The sequence below is a fragment of the Carlito syrichta genome, unplaced genomic scaffold (assembly GCF_000164805.1).
Source record: "Carlito syrichta isolate Samal-C Ts95f unplaced genomic scaffold, Tarsius_syrichta-2.0.1 Scaffold308692, whole genome shotgun sequence".
Taxonomy (NCBI): domain Eukaryota; kingdom Metazoa; phylum Chordata; class Mammalia; order Primates; family Tarsiidae; genus Carlito; species Carlito syrichta.
Window position 1 is genome coordinate 290,085 of NW_007252788.1, and position 25,410 is coordinate 315,494.

Consider the following 25,410-nt stretch of genomic DNA (forward strand, 5'->3'; position numbering starts at 1 on the left):
ACATTTCTAATTATTTTCCCAGGACAGAGTTATAGAAGTCAAATTCTAGAGTCAAAAGGTCTGTGTATTTTTAAGACTCTCTGTACCTTTTGGCAAATTTCTTTTCAGACTGTTGAACTCCCACTAATGGTCCATGAACATATCTATCTCCTCACATCTTGGCTGACACTGAGTAGTATAATCCACCCGAATTTTTGCCATTTTTCTTAGTGAAAACTAGAATTTGATTTTATGCTGCATCTTGACAATCCTTAGTTGAAGCTGTATATTTTTTCCTGCCTACTAACCATTTGCATCTCTTCTTTGGTGAATTATTGGTTGTGATTATTGTAAGAATTCATATAGAAAGTGAAACTGCACCTATTCCAGGAAATCTGTGCCCACGAGCTGTCTCCAGCATCTCACGATGGCCTTAAGTCATGCCCACTCAGCCTCACAAGTGGCTACTTCCACCCCTCGCCAATGGCAAGAAAAATTCAGAAACCATAATCCTGTTCTTTGATACCTTAGCTGATCTCATGAGAGCTTCTGACTCACTCAGTGATGGCCGGTGTTGGAAGACACACATCAATACAAATGCCCACCAGAATGTGTCAGCAGCCATTTTCCCTGCGATGCAGACATCTTTGGGCAGACATCTTTGGAAAGGTGTGCACTTTCTGACCCTTCAAGGTCAGCCCAAAGTCAAGCAAGGTTGGGTTGCATGCCAACGCTTCTTGACGTTTCTCTTCCTGATGGAAAGTTATGTCCTCAGCCATCTTCCCGCATGAGTTAAATCAGTCGGTGGACAGTAAATCTCTGCTGACTCTGAGGGAGAAGTAAAACCCACTCTGATCTAATCAAATCTAATCATCAAGCTCAGAAATGCTGCTGCCGCTGCTTTAATTTCAGTAACAGATCTTCACACAACTGTCAACATCATTACCAAAACACATCAGAAAATTGGATGAAAGCGTAACACGTAGACAATCATAATCCCCCGTCATCAATCTCTACGGCCCCCAGTTGACAATTCAGATTAGGGGGTGAGCCTCTAGGGACACACTTTGGAAACCGACTTCACAAAAAAGTAATATTAACCCCAGAAGCACCTCCATCGTGTGAATCCAGGCACGGGCCAGCTGACAAGTAGGAATTAAAAGAACGCCACAGCATTTGAACAAAGTTTATGGTCTAGTCAGCTCTGGGCGACAGGACACAGACAGACAAGTAAGGGTTGAAGGAGATGGGGAGTTTGTTACCTCTGGGAAGTTCTTCAAACGCATTCAGAAAATGAGCAAGTACCTAAGTACCTTTTTTTTTTTTTTTTTAAGAGGCTAGGTCTCAGTCTATTCCCCAGGCTGGAGTGCAGTGGTAAGATCATAGCTCAGGGCAGCCTCAAACTCTTGAGTTCAAGCGATCCTCCTGCCTCAGCCTCCCAAGTAGCTGTGACTGCAGATGCATGCCACCGCATCCAGCTAATTTATTTTTTGTAGAGATGAAGGTCTTGCTATGTTGCTCAGGCTGATCTCACACTCCTGGCCTCAAACAGTCCTCTTGGTTTGGCCTCCCAAAGTGCTGGGATGATAGGTGTAAGCCATCACACCTGGCCAAACAAATAACTCTTGACACATGGAAGCCAAGAGCACTGAGCAGGGGTCAGTTGATAGCAATTCTGCTGGGTAAACCATGTGGACTTCCAATTCTAGACTCTCAAGTCGTAATGTGGTGATGGAGCTCACTCAAGATGATGGGAAAACAAGGTTTTAAAGGATCAGTCCCAAATGGGTGTGAAACACGCCAAGGGGCAAAAGTGATGTCCACCCCGGGGGGAAGTCCCCCACTGGAGCCCACCGTTACCAGGGAAGCCACAGGGAGTGTTACCATCAGAATGATCTTAGAAGTCATCCCTCTCACCCATGAGTACTTACTGAGCACCTATGTTGGGTTCTGCACAGTGCACACCCTCAAAAGGGCGGGTTCCGAGAGGCTGAACCATCCGTCCAAGGTCAGACAGGTGGTTAAAGCGAAGACATCCACGAAGAAACTAGCATTTCAATTTTTTATGACAAGAGATAGAAAAAGAATGTTTGACAGAAATGAGTTACAGAACAAATAAATAATCCAAGACTGTCTTAGAGCCTGCCAAAAGCAGAGATTCCTTTCTCCCTCCCCTCCCTGGGCTGCGCTCTTTTGATCACAAGGAGATAGCAATTGCAAGACACCAAGAGACAGAAATCAACTCAGAAGGCTTCACTCTTCCTTTGTTTCCCTATCAAGAGACACACCGAGAACGACCATATTCCTTCTGGCCCTGCCGGAAAGTGGGACACTTCAGTTGTTGAGGTGGCCCAGGACCCTGGATCTGGCGATGGCTTGAGGAAAGGTGACAGAGAATGCATGTGTTCCTCTCGCCTGGCTATGTGAGGGCGTATCCAGGTGACCCTATCAAGATGGAGGAGGGTGGAAGTCACCCACTCTTATATTTCAAGTGGAGCCCACAGTGTCATTCAAACACTTGTATGCACATAACACACAACTCACACACACACGCGCGCGTTTTTATTTTGGGAAACCTAATGATAGCCTGATAAAGCCTCTTCCCAATCTAAGAGAAAGTTAAGCTGGGCATGATGGCTCACACCTATAATCCAAGCATTTGGGGAGGCTGAGGAGGGAGGATCACTTGAGGCTGGAAGTTCGACACCAGCCCGGGCAACATAGTGAGACCTCGTCTCTACCCAAAAAATTTTTTTAAAAAATTAGCCAGGTGTGATGGTGTGTGCCTATAGTTCCAGCTACTCGGGAGGCTGAGGCAGGAGGATTACCTGAACCCAGGAGTTCGGGGCGGCAGTGAGCTATGATCGCTCCATTGCACTCCAGCCTGAGTGACAGAGTGAGACCCTGACTCAAAAAAAAAGAAAAAGAAAAGGAAGTAGAAAACAAGGAGGCATGATGCCTACACTCAGGGCTAGAGAGCAGGGGTCTGTTATGAATGCCACGTGTTTTCTCCTTTTAGATCCGTGGCCCACTCTTGGGCAGAGGACACACGTCTTGCTTAAGAACAAGAAACAACAGCTGCTTCCTGTTCAACCTCGTCTGCTTCCTGTGTGAAGGGGAGAATCCTCACGTGGCTGTGTCTGGGGGCTCGGGAGGCGTTTCAGGCTGCACGTGGGGAATTTTCCAAGGGGGCTGTATAACAAAGTCTAATGCTTTAGGCCACCACAGAGTGTGACTTTTTAGATAACGAGAGGGGCTACTTAATACTATTCCGGACTATGTCCTTCCAAATGAGCACTTCTCTCCCTTCTGAGTGATCAGAGATGCCAGATATTTATCCCAAGGTTGCTGCCATTGTTCCAGACGCTTCGGGGGCTCCCTTGAGAATCTTCTTCAAATCGATGCCACATTATTTGGAATAAGCACAATGGTGGCAGCTCCTCATCCCGGGAAGCTGGGTTTTATTTTTGGAAACAGTCAAGAGGCTTTTTGGCATTTGTAGCCAAGCCCGGTGAATAACCAGCTGATTGAGCTGGTAATGTTGTTTTGGGTCCAAATGGGAGCACAGTTATAAGGTCCCATGCTCTTGTGGAGCGTGGAAGCAGATTCCCAAGGTCAATGCGAGCCAGGAGCTCCTATGCTGTCTGGGAGGGTGGCAGGACCACCGAGCCAGGTCCACGACCTTCCAGAGCCCTCTGTGAGGACAGCGCCGATCTGGGTGTGCGAGGTTCAGTGGGACTGTCTGGTTGTTGGCAACAGAAATGGACTCCGCCTAGTGTACGTGAAAAAGAAATCGACCGGCCGCTATGGGGCAGCCCAACGACCAGACTGGAAGAGGCAGCTCCAAAAGGAGCCTGGACCCTCCGACAGCCTGGTTCCGGCTCCCATGACTCCATGTCTCACGATTCTTCCATCCTTGCATTGCTCTGTCCCAAAATGAAAGGCTTGGGCGAGGTTCCCAATGGACAGGCCTTGTGTCCATCTCCCGGCGCTACCCCTTGGCCTCTGTGGAAGGACCTCCAGGGATCCTTTTGGTTTCTGCAGACTGAGGGGCAGTAGTCCTTGATTTGTTTTTCCAAAACTGCCCACAAAAAGGGAGAAGCAATTTTTTTCCCCTTCTAGGAAAGAAGGGTGTTTCAGGGAGGAGGGGCAGCTGCCAGGCACCACCACAGCTAAGCCCTGATATTCTTCTTACTAACGCTGCATAATGCTATATAGAATAAGTTTTGCTCTGTTTGTCAACGCTTTTCTCACGTTGTAAATTACATTGGCCTCATCAGCCATCTCCAGGGCCACGAGCTGATGGAGTCTTTCTCCTTTATCTTCCAGCGCTCAAAAAACACACCAGTTAGCGGGTGCGTTGGCTCACACCTGTAATCTCAGCACTTTGGAAAGCCAAGGCCAGAGGATTGCTTGGGCCCAAGAGTTCAAGACTAGCCCGGGCAACACAGTGAGACCTCATCTCTACAAAAAATACAAAAATTAGCCAGGCATGGTGGTGTGTCCCTGTGATCCCAGCTATTTGGGAAGCTGAGGTGGAAGGAGTGCCTGAACCCAGGTGGTCAAGCCGCAGTAGGCAGTGATTGTGCCACTGCACTTCAGCCTGGACAACAGAGTATGACCCTGACCCCCCAAAAGAAAAAAATGCTGGTCTGGTCTATGAGCTGCTCCATCTGCTCCAGGGAGAGGCAGACCCCGCTCCTGGTCCTCGAAGCACCCACGGGTCCAGGGAGCCAGTTCGGTTCTCCCCGTCCCAAAGATGAGAGCAGGTGAAATTCCTGCTTGTGGCACTCCTGCCTCTGTCACCCAGGTGAACGCCGCAGCCGTCACCTTGGATGGGCTGGGGTGTGCGTGGGAACAGCCTGTGGCCAGCCCAGCAGTGCACTTGCCTCTGCAAAGTGCCGGGGCCCTGTGTCGCCGAATGTGCCTGCTTCCAAAGAAACCGGCCACAGCCTGTGCAGAGGAACTCCACCCTCCAGCCCTGCACACAGAAGAGAGGCCACACGCACAGACGAGACTGTTATTCACGGACAAGGGCAGCCCGCCCGGCCCAGCCTACCCTGGGCTGAAATAAGACATCTCTCTGTGAACTGCCCGGAGCTCTGGGGAACCCATTTGACCTCAGTGCCCCTGGCCAGCAAGAGACAGAAGCCCACAGCTCACAACCTCCCTAAGCAGGCTCTCTGGAAAATTTTTCCAAGCCAGAGGACCAAAGAGGCCATGATAGCCACTCCCGGACTCTAAAATGCTGTTTCCAGGGGCACCAGCACTACCAAAGCTGCAGTGTGGGAGGAGTCTGGGGAAGGAGGGAGGGTGAAGGAAGGCTGAGGCTGTGTCTCAGAGAGGCCAGGACGTGGAGGAGGGTGGCTTGGGGTGAGAGGCACCGAGAGCAGGGACACTCTGGGCCTTCCCTTGCCATTCTGGGGAGGAAAGAGGGAGGGTTCGGACCTAAGAGCCTCACAAGGACCCTCACCCCTCTAAGCCTCAGTTGCTTCTCTGTAAAACCAGGGATGATCTTCCTTACGTAGTTTGATCAGTCAGACACAACATATAAAAACCATCTGACCCAGGGCCTGCAGGTGCAGGGGAGGCCAAAAGACTCCTCTGTGGGATGCCAGCGTCATCCAGGGCAGTGCTCCCCAAACTTTTGATCTCACGGTACTGCAAATGCTCAAACAGACTTTGGAGTACTCACGCAGGAGTGCTGGCTTTATTTTGCCAACTAAGGACAATATAAAAACAAAGCAGGCTGGAGTGGTGGCTCTCACCTGTCACCCCAGCACTGTGGGAGGCTGAGGCAAGTGGATTGCTTGAGCCCAGGAGTTTGAGACTAGCCTGGGCAACATAGCGAGACCTCGTCTCTACAAAAAAATTTAAAAATTAGCCTGACATAGTGGCACGCGGCTGTAGTCCCCGCTCCTTGGGAGGCTGAGGCAGGAGGATAGCCTGAGCCCAGGAGGTTGAGGTTGGGGTGAGCCGTGATCATGCTGCTATACTCCGGCCTGGGCAAGAGGGAAACTCTGACTCATACAATGGTTGGATACACAGCTCCATGAATCTCATTTATGTGGGAGTGAGGCTAGACCCCGGAGCCCCTTAGTCTCAGGGACAGCCACTGACTGGCACCTTCCGAAGCCACGGTTCTCCGGCGACATGCTCGGAGACACCCATTCCACTGGCCTTTCTGCCTCTCTGTTCTTACCCTGATGGGTTCATCTGGCACATTTCTCCAGGCCTCCCTACCTTCAGGGCATAATTCCGAGCATGCAGATTTTCTTGGAAATCTAGCTGGTGTCTTCTTTGCATGGCTGGATCTCAATAGCTTTCAAAAGGACTAAAATTGAGGGTTAGAAGGGAAGATAAATGGGTGCTGAAGTGGATAATTTAGCCAGGGATTCCAGGGAAGAGGACGGGGGGGCCTGGGCTGGGGTGGTGACGGAGACACGCCAGCACACAGCTCCACCACAGGGTACCCCGTGGGAGGCGTGCGTGTGCATGTGTCTACATGCACCTTATTTCTCCATGGAAAGGCAAAGGTCCTGTTTTTTTGCTGCTGTCTCTCCCACATGAATGTCAGCTCCACAAGCTCAAGGACTCCATTCATCTCAGCTGCCACCGTGACTCTAGTGCTGAACACAGGGTGAGGCATACAGTAGGTGCTCAACACATGTTTGCTGAATAAGGGCAAGTGCATCATGATTGTGTCTGCTCAGCCCTCTTCCCTCTTGGACCTGGAACAGACCTCCTTACGTTGGGAAGATCGATCCTTCCTCCTTTCCCAACCATATAACCTCCTTGAAACACAGATACGGGCAACACAGAATCTTGGTCTCATCACTGGCACTTTCTCCCTGGTGGCCAGGCTGGGAAGATACACACCCAGGACTGCTGGCAGTTTGGGGGCCAGATTCATGGAGAAAGAAGCTCTGAAACAGTTAGGTGGAGAGGCCAAGACCCAGACACAGGGAAGAGGCAGAGACACAGAGACAGAGGTCTGGTCATGTTTTGTCTCTGGCTCCTGCCATCCTGACGCCTCCTGCAACCCCTGCACCCGTTTTCTCAAGACCCAGTTATCAGATCGTCTTTGAGTGATGTGAACAGCCCCAGGATGTCTCCATCAGATCCTTTTTGGGGGAACAGGGCAGCACGAGGTTGGTTTCTATTGCAATCAAAAGAGTTTTGACTAATCCAGTTTGTTAAAGATGAGGATTGACAGAACTCTGCAAGAGCTCATGGGTAGACGGTAGGTGGAACAGTAGGAAATGATGGGGGTAACACCCATGGCAGCCAACATCTGGGAACTTTCCATGCGTCAGACACAGGACCAAACATTTTGTGCACACGATTTTAAATGCTGTGATGGTTCATTTTACGTGTCAGTTGGAGCAGGCCACAGGGTGCCCAGATTAAACTTGGCTTCTGGGTGTCCATGGAGGTGTTTCCAGCTGCGATCTGCATCTGAGCCTGTTGGACAGTGAGCAGACTGTCCTTTCTTGCGTGAGTAGGTACCATGCAGCCCGTGGAGGGCCTGAGGGGACCACCAGGCAGAGGAAGGGGACTTTACCCCTTATTTCCTGCCTCACTGCTGGGCTGGGACATCTCACCTCATCCTCTCCTGGGCTCTCAGGTCTTCAGACTCAGACTGAGTGACACCACTGGCTTGTGTGGGACTTTGGCTTATGGATGGCAGGTCATGGGACTTTTCAGCCTCCATAATCACATGCCAATGTCTCATAATAGATGCATAAATCTCTTTCCATACATACACACACATACAGTCATGCATAGTTGAACACCTGGGATATGTTCTGTGAAATACATTGTTCAGTGGTTTCATTACTGTGTGACCATCACAGAGTGTACTCACACACACCTAGGGGATATTAGTCTATTACTCCTAGCCTACAAACCTGTGTAGCATGAGACTGTGCTGAATGCTACAGGCAACTGTAACACATTGGCTAGTATTTGCAGATCTAAATACATCTAAATACAGAAAAGGTACAGCAGAAGTACAGCATTACGGGGTCAGGTGCGGTGGCTCACGCCTGCCATCCCAGCACTTTGGGAGGCCGAGGCAGGAGGATCGCTTGAGCCCAGGAGTTTGAGATCAGCCTGGGCAACATAACAAGACCTTATCTCTACAATAAATAAGTAGATAAATAAATAAAACGTATAATATTATGACTACCACTGAATACATATACACACAGAGTATTATAACTTAACAGGACCACCATCGTGGGTGCAGTCCAGCCTTGACTAAAAAATTGTCACATGGCGTATGACATACTTCTGTGGGTTCTTTTCTCCTACTCAAGAACCCCAGCACGGCTGCAATCACAGAGCTATGCGCTGGGCTACTCGTTATTACTGGTCTCTACTTGACAGACCAGGAAACCACAACGCAGAGAGGTGAGGGAACGTGTTCTCAGGCGGGAAGGAGCTGGGGTTTAAACCCAGAGCTGCCGACTCCGTGGCTTCCCTCCCACACTGTGGCCATGTCTTTTCTTTCTTCCATTCTGTCTTCTCTCACTCCTCAGTGCTCTCACCCCGTCTCCTTGCCACGTCTGAAGTCTGTCACTCTCTCTGCTGCCAATGACCCTCCTCAGGCCCCTTTCAGTCCCATTTTCATGCCAGCACATGTACTTTAAGACCTTTTCAAGTACGAAGCTACCTTTCAATGTAGAAAAAAAAAAAATCTCCATGTAATGGTTGTTGCACTCGCGTCTATTAAAAAAACGCCCATGCACAGATGGATTCCGGGTGCCTGGTGATGACCATGACCTCCAGGCTGGTATCGTGACTTTACAGGATGCGGGAGAATCCATCCACCATCCATCCCGCTGCTGCCTGCTTGGTTCCTTACAGTGTAGAAAAGGCTGAGAAATGCCGCCGCGCGCCATTCTCACCCTCCGCCCGAGGCCACTCATTTCTTCTGAAATGTGGTCTTTCTGTCCTTCCTCTAATATGCTTAATTATTTAAGCCAGCGTGAACCACGATGCTTCCATTTTACAGATCACCTCTTGATTATCCGGGACTGATTAATTCATGGATTGCCCCAGTCTGCGTCCTCCTCTTTTCCATCTCCATTTTGCTTTATTCCATTTCTTATCAGCATCTTTTAGCAAGCATGGACAGCGGGGGTGAGAGATGATTCTGGTTACAAATTATGGATTCTGATGAATGGTTTGATTGGAGGAAGTTGAAATTATTTCCCAGAGTCAGAATGTCTTTAAGCCATCAGGCATGTCAACGCTCCCTGAGCTCTGTGGGGAAAGGAGTGGCTCAAGTTTACGGCCAACCTCCAGGGCCCAGCCTGGTGCTCGGCACAGGATCACTTAATAAAAATAAAAATGGTAGAATGAATGACTAACAACCTGACCAGCATAACAGGGGCAAATAAACCTTCTCCTAGGTGGGACAGTGATGGATAGAAAACTGAGAGAGATATAAGACAATGTATTTTAGGGTAGCATGAATGCAGACATGTGTCAATGTCTGTGTTAAAAATTAACAACAAAGGATATATAGTTCTAATTAAAAAAAAAAAAAAGGCCGGGCTTGGTGGCTCAGCCTGTCATTCCAGCACTTTGGGAGGCTGAGGCGAGAGGATTGCCTGAGTCTGTGGGTTCAAGACCAGCCCGGGCAACTTGGCAAGACCTCGTCTTTACAATAAAAACAAAAAAATTAGCTGGGTGTGGTAGTATGCACCTGTACTTCCAGCTACTGGGAAGGCTGAGGCAGAAGGATCGCCAGAGCCCAGCAGGTCGACACTGGGGTGGCCGTGAGTGTGCCACGGCACTCCAGCCTGGGCAACAGAGTGAGACTCCAACTCAAAAAAACAAAAACAAAAAAATGGCCAGGCATAGTGGCTCACTCCTGTCATCCCAGCACTTTGGGAGGCCAATGTGAGAGGATTGCTTGAGCCCAGGAGTTTGAGACCAGAATGGGCAACATAGTGAGACCTCATCTTGACCTCATCTCTACCAAAAAAAAAAAAAATCAGAAAACTAGCCGGGCATGGTAGAACTTGCCTGACTCCCAAGTCCCAGCTACTTGGGAGGCTGAGGCAGAAGGATCGCCTGAGTCCAAGAGGTCGAGGTTGTGGTGAGTTGTGACTGTGCCACTGCACTACAGCCTAGATGACAGAGTGAGATCCCAACTCAAAAATAAAAGGTTACACAGTGCCATAGAGAGACACTGAGGTTTCTAAGGTAAATGTTGGTTCAGACAAACTCCTCCTGTCCTGCTAGGCACTAAGTAAACATAATCACCCTCGATGCACTAACCACTGAGCTCTCAGTACATGTCAGGTGCTGCGCTAAGCAATTCACGTGTCTTATCTCATGTGTCTTCTCCACAACTTAGGAAGCACTATTATCTGATAGGCATCAGAAAGTGACCAACATGTCTCGAAAATGTCCTTAGTGCGCCAGTTTTTTGAACCACGAATGAACTTGTCTTCTTTCTACTTCCTGGTTTTCGAATTAAAGATTTATTTTCCCATGACATGTTAGGTGTGCTCAGAGATTGATTTAGATTTGCGATATGCCCTTGGAAACTTTGAGATATCTGTTATTTCTCCATCTCTTGCTTTTTGACGTTAATGAATTATCTGGAAAGGAAACTTTTATAATGAGACTTGCCGTACTTTTCAAAGTCTTTTCAATGTGTGGAAGCAAGATGGTTTGCATGTGGAGACACGGCGAGGCGAGGGAAGGCCTGGTGACGGGCCTGCTCCTCGGCTCGGATGCTGTCCAGGAATCAGGTGCTGAAATGGCTTAAGCAAGCCCTTCCCAGGCCGGGCACATGGAGCAGTGGCAGATAGAGCTGGGGGAGTGTAGTCTCAGGTGCAGCCTGGTGCAGCCGCTGCTTCCCAGAATAGGGAAGCAACGCACAAGGATCCCGGAGGAACTGGAATTACTGCCAATCATACTTGGAGGAGGCTGAGGAAAACAGCTATCACCCTCCTCCTCTTCCTTCCATACTTTGCTTTAGCTTGAAGGGAAGGGTGCAGACAACAGGTTACTGGTGGAAAAAAATACATGCTCAGAAAAACAAGGCTAATTATGGAAAACCGTATGGAAGTTCCTCAAAAAATTAAAAATAGAAATACCATATGATCCAGCAATCCCACTCCTGGGTCTATATCCAAGGAAATGAAACCAGCATGTAGGAGAGGCATCTGTATTCCCGTGCTTACTGTGACACTATTCACAATAGCTCAGACCTGGCGTCGGTCTCAGCGTCCATCAGCGGATAAATGGATAAGGAAAACGTGGTGCATATACATGATGGAATATTATTCAGCCTTAAAAAGAATTCCCAGCTGGGCTCGGTGGCTCAGCCTGTCTTCCCAGCACTTTGGAAGGCTGAGGCGAGGGGATTGCCAGAGTCCGCGGGTTCGAGATCAGCCCAGGGAACACAGTGAGACCTTGTCTCTAAAATCAGAAATTAGCCGGGTATGGTAGTGTGTGCCTGTAGTTCTAGCTCCTTGAAAAGCTGAGGTGGAAGGATCACCTGAGCCCAGCAGGTCGAGGCTGCATGTGCCACTGCACTCCAGCCTGGGTGACAGAGTGAGACTCCAACTCAAAAAAAAAAAAAAAAAATAGAATTCATGGGCCTGGCATTGTGGCTCACGCCTGTAATTCCAGCACTTTGAAAGGCAGAGTGAGAGGACTGCCTAAGCCCGGGTTTGAGACCAGCCTGGGCAACTTGGTGAGACCTCGTTTCTACAAAAAATAAAAATTAAAAAAACTAGCCAGGCATGATGGCATGTCTGTGGTTCCAGCTACCTGGAAGGCTGAGGCTGAAGGATCATCTGAGCCCAGCAGGTTGAGGCTGTGGTGGCCATGAGTGTGCCACTGCAGTCCAGCCAGGGTGACAGAGTGAGACTCCAACTCAAAAAAACCAAACAAACAAAAAAAGAATTCCCAGGCATATCTGATGACAAGGCTGAGCCTGGAGGGCATTTTGTTGCATGAAATAAGCCAGGCACAGAGAGACAAAAAACCCTGTGATCTCACTTATATGTGGAGACTCATAGAAGCAGAGAATGGAAGGTGGTGACCAGGAGCAGGGGGTGCAAGTGGGTTTGGGGTGATGTTGGTCAAAGGACACACACCTTCAGTTCAACAGGAGGAGTAAGTTCAAGAGCTCTATCGTACAACATGGTGACTAGTGGATAACAATGCTCTGTACACTTGAACTTGCTGAGAGCCTAGATTTTAAGTGCTCTCACCACACAAAAAAATGGTAAGTATATGAGATGATGCATAGGTGAGCTCGATGTAGCCATCCCACAGTGTATATAAACTTCGAAACATCATTTGTGCATGTTCAATGATAACAACTTTTATTTGTCAATGAAAGCAAAAAAACAAAGTTGACATTTGCATAACCGGTTAGTGGCGCGTTTTGGAGAATTTCACTGCTTCTCCAAGGCGTGAGACAGGAACCAGAAAGAACCAGGACTGGAAGCTCCATGATACACCAGTCCCTTGGGACTGCTCCACCAACAATTATGGTGGTTTAATCAAAGGGAAATTAACGTAGGAACACTTGGCTTTAATAGTGAAAGATCAAACCCATGACATCACAGAGAAACTCCACGGGGAGGGGGGAACATTCAGTGTTTACAAGGAACTCATATTTGCTGGGGACGTGAACCCACTATGTGCACTGAATGTGGAGTGAGTGTCCCCTTTCCGGCACGCACAACATTCTGCTCTGTTATTTCTGTACACACCTTAGCTCTCACATGACTATGAAAACCTGAAGAAAGGCATCGTATTCTTGTATGTGCCAAAGCATTGAGCACACAGCTATGCACACAAAGGCAGGTATGAAGATTTTGCTAATTGAAGGGACTGGTGCTGTGCTCAAGGCTAAGATCCTTGGATCAATCACTCCGAGCACAGCTCACACTAATTATTTTCATGGATCCCCTGTCTAAGGTTCTCCATCCATCCATAAGACCCCTGCACATTTCATTTCACCGAACACTGGTTATGCAATAGGCACACTGGGTACACAGATGAAAAAGATAAACTTCCGGCCTTTAGACATTTGCAATCTCAGCCAGGCACAGTGGCTCCCACACCTATGATCCCAGCACTTTGGGAGGCAGAGACAAGAGGATTGCTTGGGTCCAGCAGTTTGAGACCAGCCTGGGAAACATGGCAAGACCTCGTCTCTGCAAAAAAAAGTTAAAAAATTACCCGGGTGTGGTGGTACGTGGCTGAAGTCCCAGCTACTTGGGAGGCTGAGGCAGAAGGATCACCAAGCCCAGCAGGTTGAGGCTGTGGTGGCTGTGATTGTGCCTCGGCACTCCAGCCTGGGTGACAGAGTGAAACTCTGACTTTAAAAAAAAAAAGTTTACAATCTAATGTGAGAGGAGAAATTTTTAAAAGAATGAGTATTCAAAGTGTGTATATAGACTCTGTTTATTGTTTAATTAAATAACATTGTGATTTTTGTTTGTTTGCTTGAGTTTCTTTTTAAACCTGATGCAGCTAGAAAAACTCCTTCAGAAACACAGGCTAACACTGATCACATATTTTCAACTGTTCTCGTACACTCTTAAGAATCTTCCCTCTGACTAGATGGCCACAGCATCTCCTCTGGGACAAGGGATGTTGTCTGCAACTCAGCACCAGATAGGGTGCTTGCTTGGGTCTACAAAAGTGCTCCCTTGTTTGATTGATAAGCCATAGATCTGGGTGTTTGATAAGAAGAGTAACTACAAGACAAGGAAGAAGAGGCCGGACTCGGTGGTTCAGCCTGTCATCCCGCACTTTGGGAAGCCTAGGCGAGTGGATTGCCTGAGCCCGCAGGTTCGAGACCAGCCCGGGCAATTTGGCGAGACCTCGTCTCTCTGATAAATCAAAAAATTAGCCAGGCGTGGTAGTGCGTGCCTGTAGTTCCTGCTACTTGGAAGACTAAGGTGGAAGGACCACCAGAGCCCAGCAGGTCGAGGCTGCAGTGGCCGTGAGCATGCCATTGCACTCCAGTCTGGGCGACAGAGTGAGACTTGAACTCAAAAAAAAAAAAAAAAAAAAGAGAAAGAAGAGGAAGACTCCTTGGAGGTGTGAAAGGGTGGACCCAGAACTGAAGGACAGCGGCAGGCGACCTACGGATCTGGGGATGTCAGGGACAGGAGCCATGGCCTTGGCGCCCCTGGACTCCTCCCCCTTCTCTCTGGTGTTGTATCTATTTTCTAGGGTTTCCCATGAGGACGGAGAGAGGACTCTAATAGACCTTTCCAAATCACGACCCACGCACAAGGGCAGAGCTTCTCTTCTCAGATTCAAGATGAGACGCTCTGATCAAGACACTGATTAGACAGTCTTAGGATGCGGGAAACCCTGGGAGAGTCCCTCGTGGCCAAAGGGCTGCTGGGATGGGCAGCCCCCAGGGTCCTGCAACTGGGGCAGTTCTCCAAGGGAGAGGGCGTGTTCCTCCAGGAGGAATGAGGGGGCTGTGAGGCCCGTCCAGCAGGTCCTGCGACCTCAGGCTGTGCGGGGAGCCCACCACTGCCAGGCGGGCTTCCAGGATGGTTCCCACCAGGGAGGCCCCTCCCCTCATCGGCCTCTTACTCTTTGCACGGCCCACTCACAGGCAGCACGCAGAGCCCCAACAATACCCGGGCACCCCAAAGCGTGCTGTGTGGTTGTCCATGGGTTTGCAGGGCTGCACGAACTGAAGAACAACATGGGAAGATGGCTGCCAGCGGGGAAGGGTTCCTTTCTGATGTGCACAGTCACACACGTCTCCCTGGTTGGCAGAGCCAAGTGCCAGCAGCCTTGGATGTCATCATCGGCAACAGAGGCTGGCAACGGACTCTGATCTTGAACCCCAGGCTGTTCGAAGCGTCTGGCCTAGCTGCTTGAGTGCACAGGGCTTACTGCACATGCTTCTCCATACACACACACACACACACACACACACACACACACACACACACACACACACACATCTCCTTATGCTCAAGTCTCCCATGCTGTGGCGCTCTTTCTGTTTTGCAAGATGTAAGTTCAAGCATCTCTGGACAGATAAAGTAAAGGAAAGCTTAAATACTACTTCCTTTAGACGGAGTGTGATGGCTCACACCTGTCATCCCAGCACTTTGGGAGGCCTAGGCAAGAGGGTTGTCTGAGCCCAGGAGTTCAAGGCCAGCCTGAACAACTTGGCGAGACCTCATCTCTACAATAAATAAAAAAATTAGCCAGGCATGGTGGTGCACGCCTATAGTCCCAGCAACTTGAAAGGCTGAGGCAGAAGGATCGCCTGAGCCCAGCAGGATGAGGCTGCAATAGCTGTGATCGTGCCTCTGCACTCCAGCCTGGACAACAGAGTGAGACTCTGACTCAAAAAAAAAAAATACTACTTCCTTTAGTTAAACATATCCTCCCATGTCTTCTAGGAGACAGAAAGGACATAAGATTTAGAGATCCTTTGTCTGTTTTTCTGTTTCCATCTGCACACACACTGCCGAAGGACCCGACCATTACAGAACAAGCAAATACCAGTTGGAACATCTTTTGGATGTATTACTGGCCTCACAAATTTAAGGGAAATCTCCAGAAGCCACCCCACCCCACAGAAGAGTGGGTGACATTAAGCCTGGCAGCAATGGGTGGTAAACAAATGGGAATGGGGTGCTCAGAGCTTTGTAAAAACTATCATTAACCCTTGAGCTGGTAGCAAGGAGAGGATGTTGAGCCCCGGAATCTTCCATTAAGCCAGGACCCTTGGGAGGGATGGAGTATTCCCAGGTCACAGGAACTCCTGGCCCTCAGTAGAGGTACATGCAAATCCTTGGCTGGTAAAAAGTGTCTTAATGGCCAGGTGTGGTGGTTCACACCTGTCATCCAGCACATTGGGAGGCCAAGGTGGGAGCATAGCTTGAGGCCAGGAATTCAAGACCAGTCTGGGCAATATAGCGAACCCCTGTCTCTAAAAACATTTTAAAAATTAGCTGGGTGTGGTGGGATGTACCTGTAGTCCTAGTTACTTGGGAGGCTGAGGCAGGAAGATTGCTTGAGACCAAGGGCTCAAGGCTGCAGTGAGCTACGATCATGCCACTGCACTCCAGCTTGGGCGACAGAGCAAGAACCTATCTTAAATAAACACACAAATTTAAAAAGTCTTAAATTTAGGCCCACACAACTCCCCCACTTTAAGATCAAGCAAATATAATAAGAAGGCAAACCCCCCCAAATAAGTGTCAATAAAAACAACTAAGAACACATGCTACCCCCAAGGACTGCAGATATTAGAACTGTCAAATACAGGCTATGACTGTGTATGAAGTATTTAAAGAAAGAAAAGATGAACCCACAAGAGTGAGTATATAATAAGATATGATCAGAAATTATTAGGACGATTAGAAAAAAAACATATGAAACTCCTAAAAATGAAAAATAGCTTTTGAAATGAAAACTGAGCAGTTTAGATGCAATTGAAAAAAACATTAGTGAACTAGAAGATAAACTTGGGAGATTATCCAGAATGTAGCAGCACAGAGAGATAGAAAATAAAACAATCTGAGGAATGTTAAAAGATTTGGAAGCTAGAATGAGAAAATCTGACCTGGTTGAATGGAGTCCCAGAAGGAGGGAGCAGAGAGAATGGAGAATGGAGGAAAGATTTTTTAAAAAGATAATGGCTGAGAATTGTCCAGAACTGATGAGAGACATGAATCCTCAGATTCAGGAAGCACAGACTGAGTTTTTTGGTCTTGTTTTCTTAGAGAGACCCATATCTTTAAACACAACGGCAAAAAAGCAAACTCCAAAAGATGGGGGCCAGGTGCGGTGGCTCCCACACTTTGGGAGGCAGAGATGTGAAGATTGCCTGAGCCCAGGGGTTCGAGACCAGCCTGGGCAACTTGGCAAGACCTGGTCTCTACAAATATAAAAAAAAAATTGGCCAGGTGTGATGGTGTGCACCTGTAGTCCCACCTACTCAGGAGGCTGAGGCAGGAGGATCACCTGAGTCCAGTAGGTTGAGGCTGTGGCAAGCCATAATCATACCACTGCACTCCAGCCTGGATGACAGAGTGAGACTCCAACTCAAAAAAAAAAAAGAAGAAGAAAAGGACAGATGAGAGACAGACCACCTCCAAAAGAACGACATTACTACTAACAGGCACCTGAAAAGCAGCAATGGCGGCCAGAAGACAGTGGAATAGTAAACCCCAACTTGAAATTCTGAATGTAGAAAAATGGGATCTTTCAAGAATGAGGATACAATAAAGATATTTTTGGACTAAACAAAAACGGAGAGAGTTCTTGGTATTCAGCAAAAGAATATATTTAGAAGAAAAGTGATTCCAGAAAGTCTTTCTGAGATGCAGGAAGGAAAGATGAGCAAATGAAATGGCAAAAACGGATGTAAATAAAAAACATTGTCTTTATACAATAGCAACAACAACAACAACTATAACCAGCGGGGTTAACAGAAGGCAGGACTAAAATACTATGCATATGCCTGGGGAATGTTCAGAGTTGAAGTGTCCTAAAGTCCTTGTATTGCTATAGAAGGGGGTTAAGGTCATTCCAGAGTTTGTTCAATTAAAATATAATCATAAGATTTAGCCAGGTGCGGTGGCTCACGCCTGTAATCCCAGTACTTTGGGAGGTGGAGGCGAAAGGATGGCCTAAGCCCACGGGTTCAAGACCTGCCTGGGCAAGATGGTGAGACCTCATCTCTACAATAAATCAAAAAACTTAGCTGGGTGTGGTGGCACATGCCTGTAGTTCCAGCTACTTGGAAGGCTGAGGCAGAAGGATCGCCTGAGCCCAGCAGGTCGAGGCTGTGGTGGCCGTGAGTGGGCCACTGCACTCCAGCCTGGGCGACAGAGTGAGACTCCGACCCTTACCCCACCAAAAAAAATTTCATAAAATTTCAAAGTAAATCACTAAAAGAATAAAAGTGGAGAGGATAAAACCCAAATCCATAGGGGTAAAAAATGGGACTTAGAAAACAAGAACAGTCTCCACCCTTGATAAAGAAGCCCTTCAGGATGGGCACAGTGGCTCACATCTAAAATCGCAGCCCTTGGGGAGGCTGAGGCAGGAGATTGCTCCAGCCTGGGAGTTCAAGACCAGCCTAGGCAAAATAGCAAGACTCCGTCTGTACAAAAAATCAAGAAACAAGCTGGGCATGGTGGCACACTCCTGTAGTCCCCAGCTACTGGGGAGGCTGAGGCGGGAGGATTGCCGGAGCCCAAGAAGTTGAGGCTGCAGTGAGCCTTAATTGTGCCACAGCACTCCAGCCTGGGTGACAGAGTGAGACCTTGACTGAAAACAAAACAAAAAAAACACCAAAAAACAAAGCCCCTCAATGAATCAAATATTTAAAAAGCAAGAAAAGAGAAAAAAAGGAGCATTGAAAGAACAAAACTTGAAAAAGCAAGATAACAGAAATGAGTTGAAACCTATAAATGCTCCCACTACATGAACTGAACTATTCAGTCAAAGGACAGACACGGTCAAACAGCTGAAAAAAACTTAAGCTGCATATATGCTGTACACAAGAAACACACATAAAGCATAAATGAGGCAGCGTAGCTAGCACAGGTTAGACACAGATAGATCACATTTCCTGTAGGCAGGTTTTAGGAAGCCTTCAGACATTTTTTAAATTATATTTTACTGCAGGCCAATCTGGCAGCCTACTCCACCCCCTGGGCAAATCAAAAGAAAACCCCATCAGATGTAAGACTAGGGCAGCCCAACCTTTCAATCCGTGGCTTAGCATAATAATCACTAAGAAACTTTCAGGTTCCCAGTCAAAGGTGGAAGGCCCAATACCACCCCTTAAGGGACCAAGCCATAGAAATGATAATAAGACCACCTTTTAGCTTATGATCTTGTGAACTGGAAACATCTGGCAGGTTCCCTGCAAAAGACAATGTGGTCAGGAAAAGACTCCTCCTCCCCTTCTCTTTTCCCATCAGAAGTGGAAAGATGTCCATCTCCAGGGTGACGTTACCTGGGCTCTTTAGCTCAACAATCATTGCAAAGGTATAGCCAAGAAATGTAGAAAGCCAGAGGTGAGGTTTCTATTGTAGAAAGCTAAAGGTGAGATTTTTCTCACCCATGCCAGCTCTGGCTTTGTCCCCTTTTCTTTTCTCTCTTCTTTCTCTAATAAACTTTGTTTTAAAACTTTCCTGGCCTCTCCAAAGTTCCTTTTAGAAATGTGCCAAATAATCCACAGGTTTTGCACCGCACCTCACCCGGCATCACAAGGATGTTGTTCCAAGTTCAAAGTAGAAGTATGGAAAGAGACATCTGGCGAATACTGACTAAAAGAAAGCTGCACTTGCCGCCATAGTGCCAGCCCAAAGAGCAAGTTGGGATGGACGAGGTCCCTCCACGGAATGCCGCCAGGCACTAGAAAAACACAACAATTGCAAAGTGGCACCTATTAAATTAGCCTCAACATGTATAAAACAAAAAGTGACAGAATCACAGGAAAAAAATGAACCGCCCCAGTAGGACATTACAAAACAAGCCTCTCAGTTATTAATAGGCCAAGCAGGAAAACATTCAATAAAGATTATGATTTGAACAACGCAGAAGAACAGTTCCACGTTTTACCATCTCTGTGGCCCCGAGCAGAGCTCTGGCCCTCTGTTTCCCTTTCTGCAAAGTAAGGACAGCGCCATTTACAGGGCTTTCGTCCAGTCTGAGGCTCGCCGTTAATTTACCAATCTCCAGGAAAGGAAAAACTCTGCCAGTTAAATGCAGGCTGCCAGTTGTAAGTCCCATCTCAATTTTAGAGATATTAAAATGCACACAAATTCGTGACTTCGAGTCAATTAAATGCTGCGTGTCACAGACGGCACGACGGTTAAAATGAGATGTAGAGAAAAGCACCAGACACATGTCGCTCCTGCCTGCACCCTTCAAGACTGCAGCTGCAAGGAGGTGAAGGGTAGCCAGGGCCCCCCACGGGAAACACCTGAGGCAGGAATGTCGGCTTCTAGCATCTTCACGACCCCCGTGTCCTTCCAGACACCCACACTGCAAAAATAACCTTCAAGGTGTCCCCAGAGGGACAATGAAGTCAGAACCGTGGCAAAGTGGTAAGACCACCTGCTCACCAGGTCAGCAGGCCTGAGAAGGAGAAGGGGTGTGTGAAGAGGGGGAAAATGGAGTCAGGTCATCCCCTCATTCCTCTCCCCTCCCCAGAACAGAAGCGACTCTGAGATGGGAAGTGGCTTGTGTATTCCTAGAGGCTGGGTAAGAATGTGATGACCCAGGCAGCCACGTGGGAAAGGGTCGGCCTCAGGCTCGCCTGGCCTGGGCCTGGGCTTGGGCTTGCTGCGGCCAGCAATCACCCCCCACCTCAACCCGGGACTGAGAAAGCCCCTCGGCCAGCCCACCTCTTAAAAAATGGGGAGAAGACAGACTTCAAGGAAAGCGACTGGAGATACGGCATACGTCTACTTTCTAACGGGATGAAAAATTCAGACGACTAAAAGTAGCTTTGCCGTTTTCAGCAGAGGCAATTTTAGTGTTTTAATTATATCACTATTTTTGAATGGCTTTTTATAAATACTCTTCACTACTTTGTGAAAATCAAGTTTTTTTGTTAAAATGCTTTTTTAAAAATAAACTTAAAAACAAACGAGCAACAGCACACAGGCCTGAGGCTATCTTTGACCTGGTGAGGCCTCTGTGGCCCTGATCAACAGACCCCTCCCGCAGGCCATCCAAATGTCACCCCAGGCCTTCCCGATTCCCTCGTGGCACTGGTCACTTGTGCCCTCTTATGCCCTCACCCAGCTGGAGCGTGTCTGTCCCACCACAGACAGTGAGGTCTTTAAAACCTCCTTCCGCTGAGGCGGAAGGATGGCTGGAGCCCAGCAGGTTGACGCTGGGGTGGCCGTGAGCCTGCATGCCCTTGCGCTCCAGCCTGGGCAAAGGAGTGAGACTCCAACTCAAAAAAACAAAACCCTACTTCCACCTCCAGGCCTTCACAGCCCTGAGTGTCAAACAAGCTGCAGGGTGAATTAATTTGGAAGGTCACCAAGGAACCAAGGATGCTTTTAGGAATTTTTTTCCCCCTAAAACTATCCATGTTCCCTTGATGAGGACTGACACTGATGAAAAAGAATCCATCTGTTGGTGATATATTTTTTTTATGGCTGTGAAATCATGAGAATGCTACTGTTAACACCCTTGGAGGGAAAGTCATCACCTCACTGAAAGATGGCACCAAGCACTCAACCTTTTGAAAGGTACCTATAGAAACCTAGAAGAAACTTAGCTTATTCTTTAGTCTTTTTGCCTCAGTGTAACCATTAGAAAACATTCAGACAGTCTACTGCAGGACAAACAGCAGCCTATCCCATCCCCCCTAGGCAAATCTCTTTCAGAGACAAGATCAGGACAGCCTAAAAGACCACCCCACCTTTGGTCAAGGAATTTGTGAATTGCAAATGTCTAACAAGTCTCTTGCAAGAAATCCCCCTCCCTCAGGGTTAACCTAATCAGTCCTTGTGACCTACGTGACATGAATAAGCCCCACCATGGCAGCAATCATGCGACTAACCCACCCATCTGCCTGCTGTCCATCACCTGACATCAGCACCTGCGCATGCCTGCCCCTTTGTGAGGACGTGGAAGCAGACCACCACCCAATCACCCTCATGATCTTCCCCCATCAAGGGGAATGGCTAAAAGGACTCAACCACAAGCAACCAGCGGCCATTGCCTTGCTAGAGTCTGGTGTGGCCGTGTGCTCCTTGAGCCGTGGCTGTCGCCATGCTTCCTGGCTTTGGTCCCCTCCCCCACCATGGGGAGGTGAATCTTCTCTCTCCCTTCTCTTTCTCGCTCTAATTTACTTTTCAATAAACTTTTCTTTCTTAACCTTTCTGTGTGTCGCAATTCTTTGCCACCTACTCGGATCTCTGGGTTGCCAGCCCCGGCAGTGCTGCGCGCCTCCCTGCATCTCTCCACCCTCACCCTGTCCGTCCGTACCCTAACACCTTGGACCTACTATATTCATTTCCCAGGGCTGCCGCGATGAATTACCACACACGCATTAACTGAAAACAATGCAAATTGGTCGCCTTACAGTTCTGCATGTTAGAAGTCCACGCTGGTCTCACTGGGCTGACATAAGGTGTCGGCGGGGCTGCGGTCCTTTCTGGAGGACCCAGAATGAATCTGTTTCCTTGGCTTTTCTGACTTCTAGAGGTCACCCACTTTCCTTGGCTCTAGGCCACTTTCCCCGTCCTCAAAGCCAGAAATGACGGGTTGAATCCATTCTCAGCGGCTTCCTTTCTGTCCATGTTTAAGGACCTTGTGATTGCACGAGACACACCAAGATGACCTTTCTCTTCCCCTAAGCAGCCTGAGGTGACTCGCCAGGATGGTCCACTACTCGCTCGACCCGGAGAACCCCACGAAGTAACACCCGAGAAATTGTGCAGGCCGTCAAGGGCATGCACATACGAAAAGCCACCAAGTACCTGAAAGATGTCACCTTACGGAAACAGCGTGGGCCATTCCGTCTACAACGGTGGAGTTGGAAGGTCTGTCCAGGTCAAACAGTGGGGCTGGACACAGGGTTGGTGGCCCAAAAAGAGTGCTGAATTTTTGCTGCACAGGCGTACAAATGCAGAGAGTAATTCTGAACTTAAGGGCTTAGATGTCGATTCTCTGGTCATTGAGCACATCCAGGTAAACAAAGCCCCCAAGATGCACTGTCGGACGTACATGGTCGGATCAACCCTTACGTGAGCTCCCCCTGACACGTTGAGTTGATCCTCATCGAAAAGGAGCAGATTGTTCCTAAGCCAGAGGAGGAGGTTGCACAGAAGAAAAAGAGATCCCAGAAGAAACTGAAGAAACAAAAACTGATGGCGTGGGAATAAATTCAGCATGAAATAAATGCAGATAAAAGTGAAAAAAAAAAATGACCCCCGTCATCTCAAGGTCCTTAACATTATCACGTCTGCAAAACCCCTTTTGCCGGGCAAGGTGGCATATTGACCAGCTCTGGGGACTTAGGATGTGGCATCTTTGGGGGACCGTTATCCTACCTGCCACACCTCCTGACGCACTTGTTCTATGCGTGCGTGTGTCTGGGGTGTTTACGTGGTGGCCTCAGACCTTTGAGTTGGGCAGGAGAGGCTGAAATGTGGGGAGAGGAGACGGAAGGGGAGTTTCTGCCCATTGCTTGTGGCTGTCTGGGGCTGGGGAGAAGGAGAATGGACGCAGCAAGGGGACAGTCCGGCAAACCTGCTAAGTGGCCTTTGCAGAAAAGTTTTCGGCATGGATTAAGCAGCCCGGCTCCCGCGCCATCTCGTGTTGGGTTAGTATTTGAAACCAGGGCAGTCCATGCCCGATCTCGGCAGAAAAGCTGACGCCCCACGACCGTTCTTCCGTGATATTGATGACAGTGAGTCTCAGGGTTAAGGGTGACCCACTTAAGAAATATATTTTTGCAGAGGAGGCTTTAGAAGAAGTCCTTTTAGCAGTTGGAATCGGAAAGTATTAAAAGCTTCTCAAGCCAGTTTTAACAGCAGCAGTTCCCTTTGCAAATGGAAAACAGGCCCCCTTTTTCCTTCTTGGAACTGTCGAGTCTAAACTACTCAAGTTCAGATCCTGAAACATACGTGGCTGTCTACACAGTCGGTGTTGGAACGGCTACTGAAGTGAATGGCCCCTAAACTCACCTTTTATTTCAAGGCTATGAATACACAGAGAAAGGCAAGACATTGGAAGCAATTTGGAGAATCTATTAAGATGTAACATGTACATACCCCAACCCAATACCTTCACCTCCTGGTGTCCGCCCAGAGAGATATCCGCACACATGTGTAAGAAGGTGCCCACAGCGGAGTAGGGTCCGAAGCCATCACATATCAGAAGCCACTGAAATGTCGTGGGTGCAACAGCAAAACAGACGCAGTGCATCCACACTGAGCGACTTAAAAAAAACGAGATCTATGTTTGAATATACTAAATATTGAAAAAAAGTGTGTTTTGGAACAATATGTATCAGAGTGATTCCTCTTAAAATTATGTGTTTTGTAATATATATATCATAGAAATTTATATAACAGAATCTCTCCCTCTGTTTCTCTCTCTCTCTCTCTCTCTCTGTGTGTATATATACATAGGAATGTCCAGAAGTATAAACACCAGAAAACAGTTGTTATTCTGGGGACTGGGATGGGCTTAGAGCAGGAGTGTGGGTAGATAAAGACGGAGTTTTATTTTCATCTATCTCGTGGAAGTTTTGTTTGCAACAAAATGTATTTGTATAATTAAAAGTAAAATAGGCTAGGTGCGGTGGCTCACACTTGCAAATCCCAGCACTTTGAGAGGCTGCGGCCAAAGGACTGCTTGAGTCCAGGAGTTCAAGACAAGCATAGTGAGACCTCTGTGCTACCAAAAAAAAAAAATAAAAAAATTAGCTGGGCATGGTGGCACACGCCTGTGATCCCAGCCACTCAGGAGGTTAAGGCGGAAAGGTCACCTGAGTCCAGGAGGTCGAGACTGCCATGAGCCGTGATTATGCCACTGCATTCCAGCCTGCGTGACAGAGCGAGACCCTGACTCGCCCCCCCAAAAAACTAGGAAGATAATTTTAAGATAAAAAAGAAAGAGAAGTGGAATAAAATAATCTAACATTCAAGATAACATCAAAACCGATGATCAGATCTATTAAAATGTCTATTTTTACAAAGCAACTGTTAGGACTGAAACTTCAAAAATATGTATTCCTATTTGGTTAAGAGCATGTGTGCATATGTATGTATATATGTATGTGTCCATATATTTAGATACACTACATATAACCAAAATATGTATATAAACTACATTATCTACTTACTGTATCTACTTATCATACTCTACATATCTATATATTATGTGTATTGTAGATACTTGTGATAAAATGCATAAATCCTGCTCAGATTAAATCACGGATAAATGTTTTTTTAAAATCATTGTTCTTATATATAATGGCAAAAATATCTCCTATAGGAGCATGATTAATTTGGTAACTGAACACAGTTTGACCTTTAAATAATTCAATTGACTTTAGTAAATTAAAAAGTTTCCTGACATAGTTGCAAAAAAATTTTTTTTTTTGAGTTGCAGTCTGTCGCTCCATCACCCAGGTTGGAGTGCAGTGGCATGATCACCACCACGCACCACCACACCCGGCTAATTTTTTTATTTATTGTAGAGAAGAGGTCTTGCCAAGTTGCCCGAGTTGGTCTCGAACCCATGGGCTCAGGCAATCCTCTCACCTTGGCCTCCCAAAGTGCTGGGGTTATAGGCATGAGCCACCACGCCCTGCCTAATAGTTGCAAAATTAAGAAGAAACTAAAGTCAGGCTCGGTGGCGCAGCCTGTAATCCTGTGCTTTGGGAGGCTGAGGTGAGTGGATTGCCTG

At 47.8% G+C, this 25,410-nt stretch overlaps 1 protein-coding gene and 1 pseudogene across 1 annotated transcript in view; one reads left to right on the forward strand and one right to left on the reverse strand.

Annotated features, from left to right (window-relative positions):
* CRTAC1 (cartilage acidic protein 1) overlaps nt 1–25,410 on the reverse strand; it is a 144,704-nt gene that overhangs the window by 113,368 nt on the left and 5,926 nt on the right. The gene's annotated exons all lie outside the window — the stretch shown is intronic.
* LOC110596334 lies at nt 22,419–22,877 on the forward strand (annotated as a pseudogene).